Here is a 25,894-nt window from a genome sequence, read left to right as displayed (position 1 = left end):
CCGCTAGTTAACCTAGATAGTCCAAGTGCATGCTAGTTAACCTAGATAGGCCAAGTGCCCTCTAGTTAACCTAGATCGTGCAAGAGTCCGCTAGTTAACCTACATAGTCCAAGTGCCCGCTAGGTAACCTAGATAATCCAAGTGCCCGCTAGGGATCCTTCATAATCCAAGTGCCTGCTAGGTAACCTAAATAGTCCAAGTGCCCGCTAGTTAACCGAGATAGTCCTAGTGCCCGTTAGTTAACCTAGATAGTACAAGGGCCCGCTAGTTAACCTACATAGTCCAAGGTCAGCTAATTAACCTAGATAGTCCAAGTGCCCGCTAGTTAACCTACATAGTACAAGGGCCCGCTAGTTGACCTAGATAGTCCAAGTGCCCGTTCGTTAACCTAGATAGTCAAAGTGCCCGCTAGGTAACTTAGACAGTCCAAGTGCCCGCTAGGTTACCTATATAGTCCAAGGGCCCGCTATGTAACCGAGATAGTCAAAGTGCCCATTAGGTAACCTAGATAGTCCAAGTGCCCGCTAGTTAACCTACATAGTACAAGGGCCCGCTAGGTGACCTAGATAGTCCAAGTGCCCGTTCGTTAACCTAGATAGTCAAAGTGCCCGCTAGGTAACTTAGGCAGTCCAAGTGGCCGCTAGGTTACTTATATAGTCCAAGGGCCTGCTATGTAACCGAGATAGTCAAAGTGCCCATTAGGTAACCTAGATAGTCCAAGTGCCCGCTAGGTAACTTACATTGTCCAAGTTCCCGCTAGGTAACCTAGGTAGTCCAAGTGCCCGTTACCTAACCTAGATAGTCCAAGTGCCCGCTAAGCAACCTACATAGTCCAAGTGCCCGTTCGTTAACCTAGAAGGCCAAGTGCCCGCTAGGTAACCTAGACTATCCAAGTGCCCGCTAGGTTACCTGCATATTCCAAGTGCCCGTTCGTTAACCTAGATAATCCAAGTGCCCGCTAGGTAACCTAGATAGTGCAAGTGCCCGCTAGTTAACCTAGATTGTTCAAGTACCCGCTAGGTAACCTAGATCGTCCAAGTGCCCACTAGGTAACCTACATAGTCCAAGTGCCCGCTAGGTAACCTATATAGTCCAAGTGCCCGCTAGGTAACCTACATAGTCCAAGGGCTCACTTGTTAACTTGGTTAGTCCAAGTGCCTGCTAGTAAACCTAGATCGTCCAAGTGTCCGCTAGTTAACCTAGATTGTCCTAGTGCCTGCTAGTTAACCTACATAGTCCAAGGGCCCACTAGTTAACCTAGATAATCCAAGTGTCCTCTAGTTAACCTACATAGTCCAAGTACCCGCTAGTTAACCTATATACCAAGTGCCTGCTATGTAACCTAGATATTCCAAGGGCACGCTAGTTAACCTACATAGTCCAAGTGCCCGCTAGGCAACATAGATAGTCCAAGTGCCCGCTAAGGAACCTACATAGTCCAAGTGCACGCTAGTTAACCTAGATAGTCCAAGTGCCCGCTAGTTAACCTAGATAGTCCAAGTGCCTGCTAGGTAACCTACATAGTGCAAGTGTCCGCTAATTAACCTACATATTCCAAGTGCCCGCTAGTTAACATAGACAGTCCAAGTGCCCGCTAGGGAACTTACATAATCCAATGCCCACTAGGTAACCGAGATAGTGCCGGTGCCCGCCGCTTAACTTAGATAGTTCAAATACCCGCTAGGTAACCTAGATAGTCCAAGTGCCCTTTCGGTTACTAGATAGTCCAAGTGCCCTTTAGGGAACCTGGATAGTCCAAGGGCCCGCTAGTAAACCTACATAGTCCATGGGCCCGCTAGTTAACCTACATAGTGCAAGTGTCAGCTAGTTAACCTACATATTCCAAGTGCCTGCTAGTTAACCTACATAATCTAAGTGCCCGTTAGCTAACCAAGATAGTCCAGGGCCCACTAGGTAACCTACATAGTCCAATTGCCCTCTAGGTAACCTATATAGTCCAAGTGCCCGGTAGGTAACCTAGATACTCCAAGGGCCCGCTAGTTAACCTACATAGTACAAGGGCCCGCTAGTTGACCTAGATAGTCCAAGTGCCCGCTAGTTAACCTAGATAGTCAAAGTACCCGCTAGTTAAACTAAGTAGTACAAATGTCCGATAGGGATCCTACATAGTCCAAGTGCCCGCTAGGTTACCTGCATATTCCAAGTGCCCGTTCGTTAACTTAGAGAGTCCAAGTGCCCACTAGGTAACCTACATAGTCCAAGTGCCCGCTAGGTAACCTATATAGTCCAAGTGCCCGCTAGGTAATCAATATAGTCCAAATGCCCACTAGGGAGCCTACGTAGTCCAAATGCCCGCTAGGTAACCTAGATAGTCCAAGGGCCCGCTAGGTAACCTACATAGTCCAAGTGCCCGCTAGTTGACCTAGATAGTCCATATGCCCGCTAGTTAACCTAGATAGTCAAAGTACCCGCTAGGTAACCTAAGTAGTACAAATGTCCGATAGGGATCCTACATAGTCCAAGGGCCCGCTAGGGAACCTACATAGTCCAAGGGCCCGTTAGTTAACCTAGATAGTCCAAGTGTCCGTTAGGTAACCTAGATAGTCCAACATCCCCTAGGTAACCTACATATTCCAAGAACCTGGTAGGTAACGTAGATAGTTCAAGTGCCAGCTAGGTAACCTAGATAGTCCAAGTGCCCGCTAGGTAACCTCCAAAGTCTAAGTGCCCGCTAGGTAATCTATATAGTCCAAATGCCCGCTAGGGAGCCTACATAGTCCAAATGCCCCTTAGGTAACCTAGATAGTCCAAGGGCCCGCTAGGTAACCTTCATAGTCCTAGTGCCCCCTGGTAAACCTACATTCTCCAAGTGCCCGATAGGGAACCTACATAGTCCAAGTGCCCGATAGTTAACCTAGATAGTCCAAGTGCCCCCTAGGTAACATAGATAATCCATGTGCCCGCTAGTTAACCTATATCATCCAAGTGCCCGCTAGTTAACCTAGATAGTCCAAGTACCTGCTAGTTAACCTAGATATTCCAAGTGCCCGCTAGTTAACCTACATAATCTAAGTGCCAGTTAGCTAACCTAGATCATCCAAGTGGTGCTAGTTAACCTACATAGTCAATGGGCCCGCTAGTTAACCTACATAGTGCAAGAGCCCGCTAGTTAACCTAGATAGTCCAAGTGCCCGCTAGGTAACCTATATAGTCCAAGTGCCCGCTAGGTAATCTATATACTCCAAATGCCTGCTAGGGAGCCCACATAGTCCAAATGCCCGCTAGGTAACCTAGATAGTCCAAGGGCCCACTAGTTGACCTACATAGTCCAAGTGCCCGCTAGGTAACCTAGATTATCCAATTGCCCGCTAGGAAACATTCATTGTCCAAGTGCCAGCTAGGTAACCTAGATAGTCCAAGTGCCCACTAGTTAACCTAGATAGTCCTAGTGCCCGTTAGTTAATCTAGATAGTCCATGTGCCCACCAGGGGACGTACTTAGTCCAAGTGCCCGTAAGCTAACTTAGATAGTCTAAGTGCCCGCTAGTTAACATTGATCATCCAAGTGCCCGCTAGTTAACCTAGATAGTCCAAGTGCATGCTAGTTAACCTAGATAGGCCAAGTGCCCTCTAGTTAACCTAGATCGTGCAAGAGTCCGCTAGTTAACCTACATAGTCCAAGTGCCCGCTAGGTAACCTAGATAATCCAAGTGCCCGCTAGGGATCCTTCATAATCCAAGTGCCTGCTAGGTAACCTAAATAGTCCAAGTGCCCGCTAGTTAACCGAGATAGTCCTAGTGCCCGTTAGTTAACCTAGATAGTACAAGGGCCCGCTAGTTAACCTACATAGTCCAAGGTCAGCTAATTAACCTAGATAGTCCAAGTGCCCGCTAGTTAACCTACATAGTACAAGGGCCCGCTAGTTGACCTAGATAGTCCAAGTGCCCGTTCGTTAACCTAGATAGTCAAAGTGCCCGCTAGGTAACTTAGACAGTCCAAGTGCCCGCTAGGTTACCTATATAGTCCAAGGGCCCGCTATGTAACCGAGATAGTCAAAGTGCCCATTAGGTAACCTAGATAGTCCAAGTGCCCGCTAGTTAACCTACATAGTACAAGGGCCCGCTAGGTGACCTAGATAGTCCAAGTGCCCGTTCGTTAACCTAGATAGTCAAAGTGCCCGCTAGGTAACTTAGGCAGTCCAAGTGGCCGCTAGGTTACTTATATAGTCCAAGGGCCTGCTATGTAACCGAGATAGTCAAAGTGCCCATTAGGTAACCTAGATAGTCCAAGTGCCCGCTAGGTAACTTACATTGTCCAAGTTCCCGCTAGGTAACCTAGGTAGTCCAAGTGCCCGTTACCTAACCTAGATAGTCCAAGTGCCCGCTAAGCAACCTACATAGTCCAAGTGCCCGTTCGTTAACCTAGAAGGCCAAGTGCCCGCTAGGTAACCTAGACTATCCAAGTGCCCGCTAGGTTACCTGCATATTCCAAGTGCCCGTTCGTTAACCTAGATAATCCAAGTGCCCGCTAGGTAACCTAGATAGTGCAAGTGCCCGCTAGTTAACCTAGATTGTTCAAGTACCCGCTAGGTAACCTAGATCGTCCAAGTGCCCACTAGGTAACCTACATAGTCCAAGTGCCCGCTAGGTAACCTATATAGTCCAAGTGCCCGCTAGGTAACCTACATAGTCCAAGGGCTCACTTGTTAACTTGGTTAGTCCAAGTGCCTGCTAGTAAACCTAGATCGTCCAAGTGTCCGCTAGTTAACCTAGATTGTCCTAGTGCCTGCTAGTTAACCTACATAGTCCAAGGGCCCACTAGTTAACCTAGATAATCCAAGTGTCCTCTAGTTAACCTACATAGTCCAAGTACCCGCTAGTTAACCTATATACCAAGTGCCTGCTATGTAACCTAGATATTCCAAGGGCACGCTAGTTAACCTACATAGTCCAAGTGCCCGCTAGGCAACATAGATAGTCCAAGTGCCCGCTAAGGAACCTACATAGTCCAAGTGCACGCTAGTTAACCTAGATAGTCCAAGTGCCCGCTAGTTAACCTAGATAGTCCAAGTGCCTGCTAGGTAACCTACATAGTGCAAGTGTCCGCTAATTAACCTACATATTCCAAGTGCCCGCTAGTTAACATAGACAGTCCAAGTGCCCGCTAGGGAACTTACATAATCCAATGCCCACTAGGTAACCGAGATAGTGCCGGTGCCCGCCGCTTAACTTAGATAGTTCAAATACCCGCTAGGTAACCTAGATAGTCCAAGTGCCCTTTCGGTTACTAGATAGTCCAAGTGCCCTTTAGGGAACCTGGATAGTCCAAGGGCCCGCTAGTAAACCTACATAGTCCATGGGCCCGCTAGTTAACCTACATAGTGCAAGTGTCAGCTAGTTAACCTACATATTCCAAGTGCCTGCTAGTTAACCTACATAATCTAAGTGCCCGTTAGCTAACCAAGATAGTCCAGGGCCCACTAGGTAACCTACATAGTCCAATTGCCCTCTAGGTAACCTATATAGTCCAAGTGCCCGGTAGGTAACCTAGATACTCCAAGGGCCCGCTAGTTAACCTACATAGTACAAGGGCCCGCTAGTTGACCTAGATAGTCCAAGTGCCCGCTAGTTAACCTAGATAGTCAAAGTACCCGCTAGTTAAACTAAGTAGTACAAATGTCCGATAGGGATCCTACATAGTCCAAGTGCCCGCTAGGTTACCTGCATATTCCAAGTGCCCGTTCGTTAACTTAGAGAGTCCAAGTGCCCACTAGGTAACCTACATAGTCCAAGTGCCCGCTAGGTAACCTATATAGTCCAAGTGCCCGCTAGGTAATCAATATAGTCCAAATGCCCACTAGGGAGCCTACGTAGTCCAAATGCCCGCTAGGTAACCTAGATAGTCCAAGGGCCCGCTAGGTAACCTACATAGTCCAAGTGCCCGCTAGTTGACCTAGATAGTCCATATGCCCGCTAGTTAACCTAGATAGTCAAAGTACCCGCTAGGTAACCTAAGTAGTACAAATGTCCGATAGGGATCCTACATAGTCCAAGGGCCCGCTAGGGAACCTACATAGTCCAAGGGCCCGTTAGTTAACCTAGATAGTCCAAGTGTCCGTTAGGTAACCTAGATAGTCCAACATCCCCTAGGTAACCTACATATTCCAAGAACCTGGTAGGTAACGTAGATAGTTCAAGTGCCAGCTAGGTAACCTAGATAGTCCAAGTGCCCGCTAGGTAACCTCCAAAGTCTAAGTGCCCGCTAGGTAATCTATATAGTCCAAATGCCCGCTAGGGAGCCTACATAGTCCAAATGCCCCTTAGGTAACCTAGATAGTCCAAGGGCCCGCTAGGTAACCTTCATAGTCCTAGTGCCCCCTGGTAAACCTACATTCTCCAAGTGCCCGATAGGGAACCTACATAGTCCAAGTGCCCGATAGTTAACCTAGATAGTCCAAGTGCCCCCTAGGTAACATAGATAATCCATGTGCCCGCTAGTTAACCTATATCATCCAAGTGCCCGCTAGTTAACCTAGATAGTCCAAGTACCTGCTAGTTAACCTAGATATTCCAAGTGCCCGCTAGTTAACCTACATAATCTAAGTGCCAGTTAGCTAACCTAGATCATCCAAGTGGTGCTAGTTAACCTACATAGTCAATGGGCCCGCTAGTTAACCTACATAGTGCAAGAGCCCGCTAGTTAACCTAGATAGTCCAAGTGCCCGCTAGGTAACCTATATAGTCCAAGTGCCCGCTAGGTAATCTATATACTCCAAATGCCCGCTAGGGAGCCCACATAGTCCAAATGCCCGCTAGGTAACCTAGATAGTCCAAGGGCCCACTAGTTGACCTACATAGTCCAAGTGCCCGCTAGGTAACCTAGATTATCCAATTGCCCGCTAGGAAACATTCATTGTCCAAGTGCCAGCTAGGTAACCTAGATAGTCCAAGTGCCCACTAGTTAACCTAGATAGTCCTAGTGCCCGTTAGTTAATCTAGATAGTCCATGTGCCCACCAGGGGACGTACTTAGTCCAAGTGCCCGTAAGCTAACTTAGATAGTCTAAGTGCCCGCTAGTTAACATTGATCATCCAAGTGCCCGCTAGTTAACCTAGATAGTCCAAGTGCATGCTAGTTAACCTAGATAGGCCAAGTGCCCTCTAGTTAACCTAGATCGTCCAAGTGCCCACTAGTTAACCTACATAGTCCAAGGGCCCACTAGTTGACCTACGTAGTCCAAGGTCCGCTAGTTAACCTAGATAGTCCAAGTGCTCGCTGGTTAACCTACATAGTCCAAGTGCCCGCTAGTTAACCTAGATAGTCCAAGTGCCCGCTAGGTAACCTAAGTAGTCCAAATGTCCCATAGGGATCCTACATAGTCCAAGTGCCCGCTAGGTAACCTACATAGTCCAAGTGTCCGTTCCTTAACCTAGATAGTCCAAGTGCCCGCTAGGTAACCTAGAGTCCAAGTGCTCGGAGTTAACCTACATAGTCCAAGTGCCCGCTATGTACCCTAGATAGTCCAAGTGCCCGCTATGTAACTTACATTGTCCAAGTTCCCGCTGGGTAACCTAGATAGTCCAAGTGCCCGTTACCTAACCTAGATAGTCCATGTGCCCAGTAAGCAACCTACATAGTCCAAGTGCCCGTTCGTTAACCTAGAAGTCAAGTGCCCGCTAGGTAACCTAGACAGTCCAAGTTCCCGCTAGGTTACCTGCATATTCCAAGTGCCCGTTCGTTAACCTAGATAGTCCAAGTGCCCACTAGGTAACCTCTATAGTCCAAGTGCCCGCTAGTTAACCTAGATAGTCCAAGTGCCCGCTAGGTAACCTAGATAGTCCAAGGGCCCGTTAGTTAACCTAGATAGTCCAAGTGTCCGTTAGGTAACCTAGATAGTCCAACATCCCCTAGGTAACCTACATATTCCAAGAACCTGGTAGGTAACGTAGATAGTTCAAGTGCCCGCTAGGTAACCTCCAAAGTCTAAGTGCCCGCTAGGTAATCTATATAGTCCAAATGCCCGCTAGGGAGCCTACATAGTCCAAATGCCCCTTAGGTAACCTAGATAGTCCAAGGGCCCGCTAGGTAACCTTCATAGTCCTAGTGCCCCCTGGTAAACCTACATTCTCCAAGTGCCCGATAGGGAACCTACATAGTCCAAGTGCCCGATAGTTAACCTAGATAGTCCAAGTGCCCCCTAGGTAACATAGATAATCCATGTGCCCGCTAGTTAACCTATATCATCCAAGTGCCCGCTAGTTAACCTAGATAGTCCAAGTACCTGCTAGTTAACCTAGATATTCCAAGTGCCCGCTAGTTAACCTACATAATCTAAGTGCCAGTTAGCTAACCTAGATCATCCAAGTGGTGCTAGTTAACCTACATAGTCAATGGGCCCGCTAGTTAACCTACATAGTGCAAGAGCCCGCTAGTTAACCTAGATAGTCCAAGTGCCCGCTAGGTAACCTATATAGTCCAAGTGCCCGCTAGGTAATCTATATACTCCAAATGCCTGCTAGGGAGCCCACATAGTCCAAATGCCCGCTAGGTAACCTAGATAGTCCAAGGGCCCACTAGTTGACCTACATAGTCCAAGTGCCCGCTAGGTAACCTAGATTATCCAATTGCCCGCTAGGAAACATTCATTGTCCAAGTGCCAGCTAGGTAACCTAGATAGTCCAAGTGCCCACTAGTTAACCTAGATAGTCCTAGTGCCCGTTAGTTAATCTAGATAGTCCATGTGCCCACCAGGGGACGTACTTAGTCCAAGTGCCCGTAAGCTAACTTAGATAGTCTAAGTGCCCGCTAGTTAACATTGATCATCCAAGTGCCCGCTAGTTAACCTAGATAGTCCAAGTGCATGCTAGTTAACCTAGATAGGCCAAGTGCCCTCTAGTTAACCTAGATCGTGCAAGAGTCCGCTAGTTAACCTACATAGTCCAAGTGCCCGCTAGGTAACCTAGATAATCCAAGTGCCCGCTAGGGATCCTTCATAATCCAAGTGCCTGCTAGGTAACCTAAATAGTCCAAGTGCCCGCTAGTTAACCGAGATAGTCCTAGTGCCCGTTAGTTAACCTAGATAGTACAAGGGCCCGCTAGTTAACCTACATAGTCCAAGGTCAGCTAATTAACCTAGATAGTCCAAGTGCCCGCTAGTTAACCTACATAGTACAAGGGCCCGCTAGTTGACCTAGATAGTCCAAGTGCCCGTTCGTTAACCTAGATAGTCAAAGTGCCCGCTAGGTAACTTAGACAGTCCAAGTGCCCGCTAGGTTACCTATATAGTCCAAGGGCCCGCTATGTAACCGAGATAGTCAAAGTGCCCATTAGGTAACCTAGATAGTCCAAGTGCCCGCTAGTTAACCTACATAGTACAAGGGCCCGCTAGGTGACCTAGATAGTCCAAGTGCCCGTTCGTTAACCTAGATAGTCAAAGTGCCCGCTAGGTAACTTAGGCAGTCCAAGTGGCCGCTAGGTTACTTATATAGTCCAAGGGCCTGCTATGTAACCGAGATAGTCAAAGTGCCCATTAGGTAACCTAGATAGTCCAAGTGCCCGCTAGGTAACTTACATTGTCCAAGTTCCCGCTAGGTAACCTAGGTAGTCCAAGTGCCCGTTACCTAACCTAGATAGTCCAAGTGCCCGCTAAGCAACCTACATAGTCCAAGTGCCCGTTCGTTAACCTAGAAGGCCAAGTGCCCGCTAGGTAACCTAGACTATCCAAGTGCCCGCTAGGTTACCTGCATATTCCAAGTGCCCGTTCGTTAACCTAGATAATCCAAGTGCCCGCTAGGTAACCTAGATAGTGCAAGTGCCCGCTAGTTAACCTAGATTGTTCAAGTACCCGCTAGGTAACCTAGATCGTCCAAGTGCCCACTAGGTAACCTACATAGTCCAAGTGCCCGCTAGGTAACCTATATAGTCCAAGTGCCCGCTAGGTAACCTACATAGTCCAAGGGCTCACTTGTTAACTTGGTTAGTCCAAGTGCCTGCTAGTAAACCTAGATCGTCCAAGTGTCCGCTAGTTAACCTAGATTGTCCTAGTGCCTGCTAGTTAACCTACATAGTCCAAGGGCCCACTAGTTAACCTAGATAATCCAAGTGTCCTCTAGTTAACCTACATAGTCCAAGTACCCGCTAGTTAACCTATATACCAAGTGCCTGCTATGTAACCTAGATATTCCAAGGGCACGCTAGTTAACCTACATAGTCCAAGTGCCCGCTAGGCAACATAGATAGTCCAAGTGCCCGCTAAGGAACCTACATAGTCCAAGTGCACGCTAGTTAACCTAGATAGTCCAAGTGCCCGCTAGTTAACCTAGATAGTCCAAGTGCCTGCTAGGTAACCTACATAGTGCAAGTGTCCGCTAATTAACCTACATATTCCAAGTGCCCGCTAGTTAACATAGACAGTCCAAGTGCCCGCTAGGGAACTTACATAATCCAATGCCCACTAGGTAACCGAGATAGTGCCGGTGCCCGCCGCTTAACTTAGATAGTTCAAATACCCGCTAGGTAACCTAGATAGTCCAAGTGCCCTTTCGGTTACTAGATAGTCCAAGTGCCCTTTAGGGAACCTGGATAGTCCAAGGGCCCGCTAGTAAACCTACATAGTCCATGGGCCCGCTAGTTAACCTACATAGTGCAAGTGTCAGCTAGTTAACCTACATATTCCAAGTGCCTGCTAGTTAACCTACATAATCTAAGTGCCCGTTAGCTAACCAAGATAGTCCAGGGCCCACTAGGTAACCTACATAGTCCAATTGCCCTCTAGGTAACCTATATAGTCCAAGTGCCCGGTAGGTAACCTAGATACTCCAAGGGCCCGCTAGTTAACCTACATAGTACAAGGGCCCGCTAGTTGACCTAGATAGTCCAAGTGCCCGCTAGTTAACCTAGATAGTCAAAGTACCCGCTAGTTAAACTAAGTAGTACAAATGTCCGATAGGGATCCTACATAGTCCAAGTGCCCGCTAGGTTACCTGCATATTCCAAGTGCCCGTTCGTTAACTTAGAGAGTCCAAGTGCCCACTAGGTAACCTACATAGTCCAAGTGCCCGCTAGGTAACCTATATAGTCCAAGTGCCCGCTAGGTAATCAATATAGTCCAAATGCCCACTAGGGAGCCTACGTAGTCCAAATGCCCGCTAGGTAACCTAGATAGTCCAAGGGCCCGCTAGGTAACCTACATAGTCCAAGTGCCCGCTAGTTGACCTAGATAGTCCATATGCCCGCTAGTTAACCTAGATAGTCAAAGTACCCGCTAGGTAACCTAAGTAGTACAAATGTCCGATAGGGATCCTACATAGTCCAAGGGCCCGCTAGGGAACCTACATAGTCCAAGGGCCCGTTAGTTAACCTAGATAGTCCAAGTGTCCGTTAGGTAACCTAGATAGTCCAACATCCCCTAGGTAACCTACATATTCCAAGAACCTGGTAGGTAACGTAGATAGTTCAAGTGCCAGCTAGGTAACCTAGATAGTCCAAGTGCCCGCTAGGTAACCTCCAAAGTCTAAGTGCCCGCTAGGTAATCTATATAGTCCAAATGCCCGCTAGGGAGCCTACATAGTCCAAATGCCCCTTAGGTAACCTAGATAGTCCAAGGGCCCGCTAGGTAACCTTCATAGTCCTAGTGCCCCCTGGTAAACCTACATTCTCCAAGTGCCCGATAGGGAACCTACATAGTCCAAGTGCCCGATAGTTAACCTAGATAGTCCAAGTGCCCCCTAGGTAACATAGATAATCCATGTGCCCGCTAGTTAACCTATATCATCCAAGTGCCCGCTAGTTAACCTAGATAGTCCAAGTACCTGCTAGTTAACCTAGATATTCCAAGTGCCCGCTAGTTAACCTACATAATCTAAGTGCCAGTTAGCTAACCTAGATCATCCAAGTGGTGCTAGTTAACCTACATAGTCAATGGGCCCGCTAGTTAACCTACATAGTGCAAGAGCCCGCTAGTTAACCTAGATAGTCCAAGTGCCCGCTAGGTAACCTATATAGTCCAAGTGCCCGCTAGGTAATCTATATACTCCAAATGCCTGCTAGGGAGCCCACATAGTCCAAATGCCCGCTAGGTAACCTAGATAGTCCAAGGGCCCACTAGTTGACCTACATAGTCCAAGTGCCCGCTAGGTAACCTAGATTATCCAATTGCCCGCTAGGAAACATTCATTGTCCAAGTGCCAGCTAGGTAACCTAGATAGTCCAAGTGCCCACTAGTTAACCTAGATAGTCCTAGTGCCCGTTAGTTAATCTAGATAGTCCATGTGCCCACCAGGGGACGTACTTAGTCCAAGTGCCCGTAAGCTAACTTAGATAGTCTAAGTGCCCGCTAGTTAACATTGATCATCCAAGTGCCCGCTAGTTAACCTAGATAGTCCAAGTGCATGCTAGTTAACCTAGATAGGCCAAGTGCCCTCTAGTTAACCTAGATCGTGCAAGAGTCCGCTAGTTAACCTACATAGTCCAAGTGCCCGCTAGGTAACCTAGATAATCCAAGTGCCCGCTAGGGATCCTTCATAATCCAAGTGCCTGCTAGGTAACCTAAATAGTCCAAGTGCCCGCTAGTTAACCGAGATAGTCCTAGTGCCCGTTAGTTAACCTAGATAGTACAAGGGCCCGCTAGTTAACCTACATAGTCCAAGGTCAGCTAATTAACCTAGATAGTCCAAGTGCCCGCTAGTTAACCTACATAGTACAAGGGCCCGCTAGTTGACCTAGATAGTCCAAGTGCCCGTTCGTTAACCTAGATAGTCAAAGTGCCCGCTAGGTAACTTAGACAGTCCAAGTGCCCGCTAGGTTACCTATATAGTCCAAGGGCCCGCTATGTAACCGAGATAGTCAAAGTGCCCATTAGGTAACCTAGATAGTCCAAGTGCCCGCTAGTTAACCTACATAGTACAAGGGCCCGCTAGGTGACCTAGATAGTCCAAGTGCCCGTTCGTTAACCTAGATAGTCAAAGTGCCCGCTAGGTAACTTAGGCAGTCCAAGTGGCCGCTAGGTTACTTATATAGTCCAAGGGCCTGCTATGTAACCGAGATAGTCAAAGTGCCCATTAGGTAACCTAGATAGTCCAAGTGCCCGCTAGGTAACTTACATTGTCCAAGTTCCCGCTAGGTAACCTAGGTAGTCCAAGTGCCCGTTACCTAACCTAGATAGTCCAAGTGCCCGCTAAGCAACCTACATAGTCCAAGTGCCCGTTCGTTAACCTAGAAGGCCAAGTGCCCGCTAGGTAACCTAGACTATCCAAGTGCCCGCTAGGTTACCTGCATATTCCAAGTGCCCGTTCGTTAACCTAGATAATCCAAGTGCCCGCTAGGTAACCTAGATAGTGCAAGTGCCCGCTAGTTAACCTAGATTGTTCAAGTACCCGCTAGGTAACCTAGATCGTCCAAGTGCCCACTAGGTAACCTACATAGTCCAAGTGCCCGCTAGGTAACCTATATAGTCCAAGTGCCCGCTAGGTAACCTACATAGTCCAAGGGCTCACTTGTTAACTTGGTTAGTCCAAGTGCCTGCTAGTAAACCTAGATCGTCCAAGTGTCCGCTAGTTAACCTAGATTGTCCTAGTGCCTGCTAGTTAACCTACATAGTCCAAGGGCCCACTAGTTAACCTAGATAATCCAAGTGTCCTCTAGTTAACCTACATAGTCCAAGTACCCGCTAGTTAACCTATATACCAAGTGCCTGCTATGTAACCTAGATATTCCAAGGGCACGCTAGTTAACCTACATAGTCCAAGTGCCCGCTAGGCAACATAGATAGTCCAAGTGCCCGCTAAGGAACCTACATAGTCCAAGTGCACGCTAGTTAACCTAGATAGTCCAAGTGCCCGCTAGTTAACCTAGATAGTCCAAGTGCCTGCTAGGTAACCTACATAGTGCAAGTGTCCGCTAATTAACCTACATATTCCAAGTGCCCGCTAGTTAACATAGACAGTCCAAGTGCCCGCTAGGGAACTTACATAATCCAATGCCCACTAGGTAACCGAGATAGTGCCGGTGCCCGCCGCTTAACTTAGATAGTTCAAATACCCGCTAGGTAACCTAGATAGTCCAAGTGCCCTTTCGGTTACTAGATAGTCCAAGTGCCCTTTAGGGAACCTGGATAGTCCAAGGGCCCGCTAGTAAACCTACATAGTCCATGGGCCCGCTAGTTAACCTACATAGTGCAAGTGTCAGCTAGTTAACCTACATATTCCAAGTGCCTGCTAGTTAACCTACATAATCTAAGTGCCCGTTAGCTAACCAAGATAGTCCAGGGCCCACTAGGTAACCTACATAGTCCAATTGCCCTCTAGGTAACCTATATAGTCCAAGTGCCCGGTAGGTAACCTAGATACTCCAAGGGCCCGCTAGTTAACCTACATAGTACAAGGGCCCGCTAGTTGACCTAGATAGTCCAAGTGCCCGCTAGTTAACCTAGATAGTCAAAGTACCCGCTAGTTAAACTAAGTAGTACAAATGTCCGATAGGGATCCTACATAGTCCAAGTGCCCGCTAGGTTACCTGCATATTCCAAGTGCCCGTTCGTTAACTTAGAGAGTCCAAGTGCCCACTAGGTAACCTACATAGTCCAAGTGCCCGCTAGGTAACCTATATAGTCCAAGTGCCCGCTAGGTAATCAATATAGTCCAAATGCCCACTAGGGAGCCTACGTAGTCCAAATGCCCGCTAGGTAACCTAGATAGTCCAAGGGCCCGCTAGGTAACCTACATAGTCCAAGTGCCCGCTAGTTGACCTAGATAGTCCATATGCCCGCTAGTTAACCTAGATAGTCAAAGTACCCGCTAGGTAACCTAAGTAGTACAAATGTCCGATAGGGATCCTACATAGTCCAAGGGCCCGCTAGGGAACCTACATAGTCCAAGGGCCCGTTAGTTAACCTAGATAGTCCAAGTGTCCGTTAGGTAACCTAGATAGTCCAACATCCCCTAGGTAACCTACATATTCCAAGAACCTGGTAGGTAACGTAGATAGTTCAAGTGCCAGCTAGGTAACCTAGATAGTCCAAGTGCCCGCTAGGTAACCTCCAAAGTCTAAGTGCCCGCTAGGTAATCTATATAGTCCAAATGCCCGCTAGGGAGCCTACATAGTCCAAATGCCCCTTAGGTAACCTAGATAGTCCAAGGGCCCGCTAGGTAACCTTCATAGTCCTAGTGCCCCCTGGTAAACCTACATTCTCCAAGTGCCCGATAGGGAACCTACATAGTCCAAGTGCCCGATAGTTAACCTAGATAGTCCAAGTGCCCCCTAGGTAACATAGATAATCCATGTGCCCGCTAGTTAACCTATATCATCCAAGTGCCCGCTAGTTAACCTAGATAGTCCAAGTACCTGCTAGTTAACCTAGATATTCCAAGTGCCCGCTAGTTAACCTACATAATCTAAGTGCCAGTTAGCTAACCTAGATCATCCAAGTGGTGCTAGTTAACCTACATAGTCAATGGGCCCGCTAGTTAACCTACATAGTGCAAGAGCCCGCTAGTTAACCTAGATAGTCCAAGTGCCCGCTAGGTAACCTATATAGTCCAAGTGCCCGCTAGGTAATCTATATACTCCAAATGCCCGCTAGGGAGCCCACATAGTCCAAATGCCCGCTAGGTAACCTAGATAGTCCAAGGGCCCACTAGTTGACCTACATAGTCCAAGTGCCCGCTAGGTAACCTAGATTATCCAATTGCCCGCTAGGAAACATTCATTGTCCAAGTGCCAGCTAGGTAACCTAGATAGTCCAAGTGCCCACTAGTTAACCTAGATAGTCCTAGTGCCCGTTAGTTAATCTAGATAGTCCATGTGCCCACCAGGGGACGTACTTAGTCCAAGTGCCCGTAAGCTAACTTAGATAGTCTAAGTGCCCGCTAGTTAACATTGATCATCCAAGTGCCCGCTAGTTAACCTAGATAGTCCAAGTGCATGCTAGTTAACCTAGATAGGCCAAGTGCCCTCTAGTTAACCTAGATCGTCCAAGTGCCCACTAGTTAACCTACATAGTCCAAGGGCCCACTAGTTGACCTACGTAGTCCAAGGTCCGCTAGTTAACCTAGATAGTCCAAGTGCTCGCTGGTTAACCTACATAGTCCAAGTGCCCGCTAGTTAACCTAGATAGTCCAAGTGCCCGCTAGGTAACCTAAGTAGTCCAAATGTCCCATAGGGATCCTACATAGTCCAAGTGCCCGCTAGGTAACCTACATAGTCCAAGTGTCCGTTCCTTAACCTAGATAGTCCAAGTGCCCGCTAGGTAACCTAGAGTCCAAGTGCTCGGAGTTAACCTACATAGTCCAAGTGCCCGCTATGTACCCTAGATAGTCCAAGTGCCCGCTATGTAACTTACATTGTCCAAGTTCCCGCTGGGTAACCTAGATAGTCCAAGTGCCCGTTACCTAACCTAGATAGTCCATGTGCCCAGTAAGCAACCTACATAGTCCAAGTGCCCGTTCGTTAACCTAGAAGTCAAGTGCCCGCTAGGTAACCTAGACAGTCCAAGTTCCCGCTAGGTTACCTGCATATTCCAAGTGCCCGTTCGTTAACCTAGATAGTCCAAGTGCCCACTAGGTAACCTCTATAGTCCAAGTGCCCGCTAGTTAACCTAGATAGTCCAAGTGCCCGCTAGGTAACCTAGATAGTCCAAGGGCCCGCTAGTTAACCTAGATAGTGCAAGTGTCCTCTAGTTAACCTACATAGTCCAAGTGCCCGCTAGTTTACCTACAAACCAAGTGCCCGCTATGTAACCTAGATAGTCCAAGGGCACGCTAGTTAACCTTCATAGTCCAAGTGCCCGCCAAGGAACCTACATAGTCCAAGTGCACGCTAGTTAACCTAGATAGTCCAAGTGCCCGCTAGATAACGTAGATAGTCTAAGTGCCTGCTAGGTAACCTACATATTCCAAGTGCCCGCTAGGTAACGTAGATCGTCCAACTGCCCGCTAGGGAACGTACATAGTCCAAGTGTCCGCTAGTTAACCTAGATAGTTCAAGTACCCGCTAGGTAACCTAGATCGTCCAAGGGCCCCCTAGTTAGCCTACATAGTCCAAGTGCCCGCTAGGTAACTTAGATAGTCCAAGTGCCCGTTCGGTAACCTAGATACTCCAAGTGCCCTTTAGGGAACCTAGATAGTCCAAGGGCCCGCTAGTAAACCTATATAGTCCATGGGCCCACTAGTTAACCTACATAGTGCAAGTGTCCGCTAGTTAACCTACATAATCTAAGTGCCCGTTAGCTAACCTAGATATTCCAAGGGCCCGCAGGTTGACCTACATAGTCCACGTGCCAGCTAGGTATCCTAGATAGTACAAGTGCCCGCTAGAGAACCTAATATCCAAGTGCCTGTTAGCTAACATAGATAGTCCAAGTGGCGGCTAGTTAACCTACATAGTCCAAGTGCCCGTTCGTTAACCTAGATAATCCAAATGCCCGCTAGGTAACCTAGACAGTCCAGGTGCTCGCTAGATAACCTACATAGTCCAAGTGCCGTCTTGGTAACCTAAATAGTCCAAATGCCCGCTAGGGAAACTACATGGTCCAAGTGCCCGCTAGTTAACCTAGATAGTCCAAGTGCCTGCTAGTACACTTACATAATCCATGGGCCCGCTAGTTAACCTACATAGTGCAAGGGCCCGCTAGTAAACCTAGATCGTGCAAGAGTCCGCTAGTTAACCTACATAGTCCAAGTGCCCGCTAGGTAACCTAGATAGTCCAAGTGCCCGCTAGGGATCCTTTATAATCCAAATGCCTGCTAGGTAACCTAGATAGTCCAAGTGCCCGCTAGTTAACCGAGATAGTCCTAGTGCCCGTTAGTTAACCTAGATAGTCCAAGTGCCAACTAGGGGACGTACATAGTCCAAGTGCCCGCTAGGTAACCTAGATAGTCCAAGTGCGCACTAGGGTATGTACATAGTCCAAGTGCCAGCTAGGAAACCTAGATAGTCCAAGTGCCCGCTAGTTAACCTACATAGTCCAAGGGCCTGTTAGTTAACCTACATAGTACAAGGTCAGCTAATTAACCTAGATAGTCCAAGTGCCCGCTAGTTAACCTACATTGTACAAGGGCCCGCTAGTTGACCTAGATAGTCCAAATGCCCGTTCGTTAACCTAGATAGTCAAAGTGCCCGCTAGGTAACTTAGACAGTCCAAGTGCCCGCTAGGTTACCTATATAGTCCAAGGGCCCGCTATGTAACCGAGATAGTCAAAGTGCCCATTAGGTAACCTAGATAGTCCAAGTGCCCGCTAGTTAACCTACATAGTACAAGGGCCCGCTAGGTGACCTAGATAGTCCAAGTGCCCGTTCGTTAACCTAGATAGTCAAAGTGCCCGCTAGGTAACTTAGACAGTCCAAGTGCCCGCTAGATTACCTATATAGTCCAAGGGCCCGATATGTAACCGAGATAGTCAAAGTGCCCATTAGGTAACCTAGATAGTCCAAGTGCCCGCTAGGTAACTTACATTGTCCAAGTTCCCGTTAGGTAACCTAGATAGTCCAAGTGCCCGTTACCTAACCTAGATAGTCCAAGTGCCCGCTAAGCAACCTACATAGTCCAAGTGCCCGTTCGTTAACCTAGAAGGCCAAGTGCCCGCTAGGTAACCTAGACTATCCAAGTGCCCGCTAGGTTACCTGCATATTCCATGTGCCCGTTCGTTAACCTAGATAATCCAAGTGCCCGCTAGGTAACCTAGATAGTGCAAGTGCCCGCTAGTCAACCTAGATTGTTCAAGTACCCGCTAGGTAACCTAGATCGTCCAAGTGCCCACTAGGTAACCTACATAGTCCAAGTGCCCGCTAGGTAACCTACATAGTCCAAGGGCTCACTTGTTAACTTGGTTAGTCCAAGTGCCCGCTAGTAAACCTAGATCGTCCAAGTGCCCGCTAGTTAACCTAGATTGTCCAAGTGCCTGATAGTTAACCTACATAGTCCAAGGTCCCACTAGTTTACCTAGATAATCCACGTGTCCTCTAGTTAACCTACATAGTCCAAGTACGCACTAGTTAACCTATATACCAAGTGCCTGCTACGTAACCTAGATAGTCCAAGGGCACGCTAGTTAACCTACATAGTCCAAGTGCCCGCTAGGCAACCTAGATAGTCCAAGTGCCCGCTAAGGAACCTACATAGTCCAAGTGCACGCTAGTTAACCTAGATAGTCCAAGTGCCCGCTAGTTAACCTAGATAGTCCAAGTGCCTGCTAGGTAACCTATATAGTGCAAGTGTCCGCTAGTTAACCTACATATTCCAAGTGCCCGCTAGTTAACATCGACAGTCCAAGTGCCCGCTAGGGAACTTACATAGTCCAATGCCCACTAGGTAACCTAGATAGTGCAGGTGACCGCTAGTTATCTTAGATAGTTCAAATACCCGCTAGGTAACCTAGATCGTCCAAGGGCCCCCTAGTTAGCCTACATAGTCCAAGTGACCGCTGGGTACAAGGTCAATAAACCCCACTTGAGAGCGAGCCCTTTGTTGTCCTGAATCTGTTGCCTCAGGAAGATGCCCCAGCAAGAAGTAAGGGATCAAAGACAACTCACTGAGGTCGACTTTAAGTCCAACCATTATTCTAGACAAGCTAGGAGAACCACTGCTTGGGATGGCCCCATGGCCCTCCAAGATGCCTGCTGGCGGGAGCAGACTCTCAAATCTCTGAAGGGAAGGGGCATCTGGAAGCTCAGGGAACCTTAAGGGAATTGGAATTTCTGTCTGGAACATCGTGGCAGTGGAACTGTGTATTAAGAGCTTTCCCCAAAAGTGCCTTAAGCAGCAACACTGAAAGCCTAAAGGTAACAGTTACACAGGAAGGGTTCCATATGCTATTGGCCTAAGCCTGGGCCACGGAAAACCAGCCTGTAACAAGGAACAAACCTACACTGGTAAGAACACTAACACTATAACGCCTCAAGTTTTAAATTCAGGAAATAATTTTAAACATTTTTATTCTTTACTTTCATAGTTATCAATATGTATATATGGCATTCAAATATATAAAACGTGCAATGTTTTTGAAATGTAACCAAATTGTCACATTGATAATTTATAAGTTTGGTACCAGATAAGTTTCAATTAAATGCTATAAAAATGTTGTGCTGGGCATTATAGGGCTAAAGCAGCTTGTTTGAAAAGCCAGGAGAAAGGGAATGGAGGGGAAAAGGGAAATATTTGGCTCCCAGGACAAGGCAGGGCTAACTCCCAGGTCTATTCAACCAGCTCCCTAGGCAGTGCCCTTCCACATGTTTGGGCTGGTGGGCACCATCTTGGCCAGGGTCACAGGCCCCGTTTCCCCATGGCCACAATGGCGGCTATATAGGATCTCTGGGAAAAGCTTAAACAGCCTTGACAAGAGTGAAGCCATTATGAGCTGACAGAAGGCACCATGTAAAGTAAATAAAGTAGCTATGAACTGTAAATGAACTAGCTGATGTAGGGGAGGTAGGCTGTGCAGATGTGCCCAAGGGAATGTCCCAAAGGATATGGATGTTCAGAAGATTCGCGAGAGCGACCAGAGCAGTCTTTGTTCAACTAAGAATGACTAACTGCAACACCCTGCTTCTCTACTCTGCCTGCTTGCACACCTGCACATTGCAAAAGTATAAAAACCTTTGGACAATTAGACTGGGGCTGCTCAGGAAAAAAAAACTTTTTCTGTTGAACTTGCCAGCGGTCGGAGTAGTTTTCTTTCTGGGAATGGAGAGTGGCTACAACATTTCGAGGTGCACCGAGATCCAATTGCCACTGTCTGGGCTTGCTTAGAAAGGAAACCTCCTTAACAGGAGTGCTCTCCCCAGAACTACGGATTTCTGATTTCTCTAGGCCAGGGGTCCTTAAACTCTTTAAACAGGGACCAGTTCACTGTCCCTCTGATCAGTTGGAGGGCCGAACTATCGTTTCAATAAAACTATGAACAAATTCCTATGCTTCCTGCACATACCTTATTTTGAAGTTTAAAAAACACACACAAACAAACGGGGCACAAACACTCGGCGGACAGGATCAAGGTCCTCGGCTATCCGCATGTGGCTCACAGGCTATTGTTTGAGGACCCCTGCTCTAGGCGCTCACAAAGAGAATGTAGTTTCAGCCCTAAAGCCTGGAGACTCCGCAATTTGTTTAAAGGTGATTGGACAGAAGGAGTTCCTGATTTGCCCATGCAAGACTCGTTTTCCCTTCCCCTATTTCTCAGAGTTCATAGTTATGTTTATGGGGAACCAGGACATCCCTATCTGATCCCTAAAATTGATGCGTGGAATGACATTGCCACTAATAAGCCAGCATAAACAAAAGACTTACTTCCTCCTGCAACAGAAAGGGTTCTTGTTTCAAGATTTCAGGAAACATGGCAGGACCAGAAAAAAAATAGACCCAAGGTCCTAAAACCACTAAGGTGGAGGCTGCCCTTCCCCAACCCCTCCCCATACCCCTCTGTCTCAGCTTTATTCCTTTTTGCAGGAGGACTCTGGAAGTGGGAGAACTAGCTTACGACCCTTCATTATCACTGCCACCCTGTCAGGTGCATGGGGCTGGAGAGAGAGAAATACTCATAACTCCTTTCTGAGTCCACACCCCAACATACACTAGGGCTGGTAGGGGATCTCGACCGCCCCACCCCCCAAGAAGGATGATTTGGCAGCAGCCATTCTACACTCAAGGCAAGCAGCCCCAACACCTGGGGAAGACCCCTGAGTCCCTTTTTGGGTATATATCCCCTTGTATTCCAGTGATTTGTATAATTGGAATCAACAAAATCCCTTTTTCTGACAAAGCAGGTCTGATTCCTTGATAGAAACGGTTTTCCATATGCATTAGCCCACCTCCAGAAATTGCCAGCAACTTCTCCAGGTGCTGTTCACAACACAGGTACAGTAGCCCTGCCAGAGAGAGGCCCAGTAAGCAGTCAATGGACATGATGGTCAGACAGCAGGCACTCCCCATGTGAGGGAAACTCTTTTTGCCACTGCATGAAAAATGTGAGATCCAAACTCCTAGCAAGGCACAGAAGGCCTAACCAGGTATCACCAGTTTCTCTTGCAGGCCCTCAGTGGAACAGCTAGAAAACCTATGAATTTATCTAAGGTCAGTGAGAATTTTCAGGCTCTTACAAGAGAATGTCTGCGTGCCTTTTTAGAGTGACTGATGGAAGCCTACGGGCTTTATATCCCTAACGGCCTGGAGGCCCTGAGAACAGGAGGGCAATAAGTATTGCCTTTATTACTCAGTCTGCCTCAGACATGAAAAAGAAGTGGGAAGGGTTTGACGGGAAAAATCTTAGTGATTTGGTACAAGTGGCTCAGCGGGTGTGTAACAACAGAGATGATCCTACCACGACAGAGACAAAGAAACTAGTTAAAATACTAGGAATTGCCATGAGAGACCCCAGAGACTCAGGAAAAGGAGAGCATGGCCCACTTACGGAGAGACTGACCTGTGGGCACCGCCAAGCCATGGGGCAGGATCAATGTGCCTACTGCAGGAAAGAAGGACATTGGAAAAATCAGTGCCTTGAATACCCCAGGAGAAGCAGACAACCCTCCAATAGAGAGGACGGGCCTCATCCACACCTAGAAAATCCCAAGCAAGAGACAATAATGCTTGAAGAAGCTGAATGAAGGTGTCAGTGCTCTGTTTCACTTGGTCCCCAGGATCCCAGGCTAACTGTCCAAGTAGGAGGCCAGCCAGTCAATTTCTTAGTGGACACAGGGATTACCTTCTCAGGTTCAGAAAAGAGTACAGGCAAATTGTCAAAAGGAAAGATTTGAATTACTGTCAGCATATGATTGCTTCCAAAAATAACTCACACCAGAAGATTTGCATGGAGGTTAGGTGGGTTTCCCAAGACATCATGATAAAAAATATCTGTCTGCCCTTTGTCCCAGTTAGCCATATGATTTTTATGGCACTGGCCCCTGGCTTGGCTGTTGAGCCAGGGAAACTGTTTTTGCAGGACGTGAGGCGGTGGCCTGTGGCCATCAGTGGAAGGACAAAATATCCACAGTGGTCTTCCTGTTTCAATATGGAGCCACCTATATCACCTCTCGGACATTATTGTTGTCCTGGGCTCAGAATCGCCACCCCAGGTCTAGAAGGCACCTAACAGATCCACACTATTTGAATCAGGCTCTGGTTAGCCCCTATCGATCACTTGGTGACATGGGAGTCTGGACAATGGAGTACCTTTACTTTTCGGATCAGAAAACTAACTCAAAAAAACACAGGTGTTGACCCAGAGGCACACAACTGATTAAAAACAAAGCCAAACTTACAACCATTTTCTGGAGCAAGAGTTCTGAGCCCCTCGTGGCTGTGCCCAGCCGAGCAGTCCCTCTCTCCTGGACCCACCAAAGATCTGAGCAGATATTCCCCACAACCCCTCCCAAAGATTTTATTTCAGAGGATAGCATTGAATTTGCATCTCCTGGACAGAGACATTATCTGATCAGAGCACACAGAGATGAAGGGGAGAAGGGGAGAGTGGAGCACATCCTGTCCCACCAGACCTTGAGGATGATGTTCCCACTCAGAGAAGTCAGTTCACATAGAAGACCACATGGCCAGCCCCACGATGAGACACAACGTCCCTCAAAGACCCATAGCCCTAGAGGGGACAACACTGGAGACACAGTGTGGGAATTACCCCCAAACTGATCTCGCTACACCGAGGCATAACACTAAGGGGGTACAGCAGAAGAGCAAGTAAAAGGAGCAGCAAGATCCCAAGGAAATGCTAAAGGTGGACTTTAGGGTCAGGGTTTGGTGCCCCAAAAGACTGGACTAGAAAACACTTCTAAAGGCCAACACATAGTCCTTAAACTATCTATGAGCTTTTCTATCTTGTTGACCTTTGTTTTCTTTTATTGTCATTGGATTTTTGTTGTTTTGTTTATTTTGCTGCTTGGTTTTGTTCTTTCTTGTTTTTGTGCATGTTATTACCTCTACAGGTCTGTCTAAATAAGATAGGCTGAACGAACAATCTGGAGGAGAAAAAAAAAACGGGACTAGCACATCCTGGAGGACATGCGAGAGAGGGAGGTGGGAAGAAAGGTAGTGATGTTAAGAATTCCAGAGACAAGGGAACAACAAGTGATGGAAATCGGTGGTGAGGGGGATGTAGGAGGCCTGGTAGGGCGTGATCAAGGGTAATGTAACCAAGAGGAATTACTGAAACCCAAAGGAAGACTGAGCATGGCAGTGGGCACAAGAGGAAAATCAAAGGGTATAGAAGAGTGAGCTGGGAAGCAAGGGCCAGTTATACACGTCTAAATAAAGGCATGTACATGTGTCCATATATTAACAAAGGGGCATGGGGAAATAAATCTATGTACAGATGTGTAAAGATTTAGTATTAAGGTAGCAGATGGACATTGGGCCTCTGCTCAAGGACTCCCTCATTGCAAGAACACTGTTCTATTAAATTGGTATTCTATGATGCTCACCTTCACTACACGATCACTGACCACAAAGCGGCTGCATAAGCAAATGTGGTGAAGAAAGCCGATGGTGCCCAGCTACCAAATGATATAGCGTGTGGGGTCTTAAAGGCTTGAAGGTAAAGAAGCGGCCATCTAGCTCAGAAGCAACAGAGCCCACATGGAGGAAGCATACCAGCCTGTGTGATCACAAAGTTTCAAAGGGATAAGGCAACAGGCATCATGAGAACAAAAATATCTCATCATGGAGAATGAGAGGGGACTGCCGGGTATAGACCCAAAACCTATTTGCAGTGCACTGGACATCCCCTTACAGAAGGATCTCAGAGAGGAGATGAACCAAGACAGGGTATGAGACAGCAAAGATGAAACACAACTTTCCTCTAGTTCTTAATGCTTCCTCTTGCCCCACTATTATGATCCCAATTCTACCATAGAAATCTGGTCTAACTAGAGAAGATACTCTAGTACCGATAGGAATTTCAAACACGGGGAATCCAGGGTGGATGGGCCCTTTAGGACCAGTGTTATGAATGGAGATACTGGGAGGGTGGAGGATGGAAAGTGGGAACCGATTACAAGGATCTTCATTGATCTCAAAAGAAAGGTGGGTTAAGGGGGACACCAGACAGTGAAAGATATGACAAAAGTATTACTACATTTCCAAGGATTGATGAGGGATGGGTGGCGGGCATTGAGGGGGCGGGGAATGAGGAGCTGAAGCCAGGGGCTTGGGTGGAGAGTGGATATTTTGAGAATAATGAAGGCAATTAATGGTCAGATGTGCTTCCAACAGCTGATGTATATATGGATTGTGGTTAGTGTTGTAGGAGCCACTAATAAAAAGATCATAAAAGAAACAAAAATAATCTGGGCAGAGGGCTCATGCAAGGATGATCTCAGGCTGGATTAGACCATTCAAAACAGCTACTGGAGTCCCCTCACCCTGTGTCTATTCCTGAGTCAGGCATGAAGCTTAGGGCCCACAGCCCCAGCAGCTGGCCAGTGAGGGAGGTGGGGCTCTGAGGTCATTCAACAGGGGGAATGGTCCTCTGACCTGCAGGGCCCACGCTCCTTTGTACACCTGCTCTCTAGGGCACGGCTTTCATGGAGTCCACACCATGGGAGCTCTACTACTCATGGGGGGTTGGCAGAGGGCCTCTGCTCATGCGCTCACACCACCACCTAGCTGGAGGATCTCTGTGAACAAAGCCTGAGGCAGAAAACAAGCCCATTAACTGATGCTGTAAGAGATACAATCAGCATCCAGAAACCAGCAACTGGGAGTAAGAGGCAGCATACCCTGGTCCCAGCCCCTTCATAAAGCACTGCCAGGACTGTGGAATGGATACTCTGTGATCCAGACGTAGTACCTCCTCCCTTCCAGTCAGCTGAGACAAAAACCCTTGCAAGCAGAAAGCCATGCATCTGAACAGTATCCACCAGCCACTCATGTGCAGCCCTGCTGCCTCCAAAGAGCCTTCTTGAGTGAGAGAGAAATCACGCAGAAGCCTGGTCTGTCAC

The sequence above is a fragment of the Tenrec ecaudatus genome, unplaced genomic scaffold (genome assembly GCF_050624435.1).
Source record: "Tenrec ecaudatus isolate mTenEca1 unplaced genomic scaffold, mTenEca1.hap1 Scaffold_321, whole genome shotgun sequence".
NCBI lineage: Eukaryota > Metazoa > Chordata > Mammalia > Afrosoricida > Tenrecidae > Tenrec > Tenrec ecaudatus.
The sequence above is the reverse complement of the archived record's forward strand: the minus strand, read 5'-3'. Positions refer to the sequence as shown.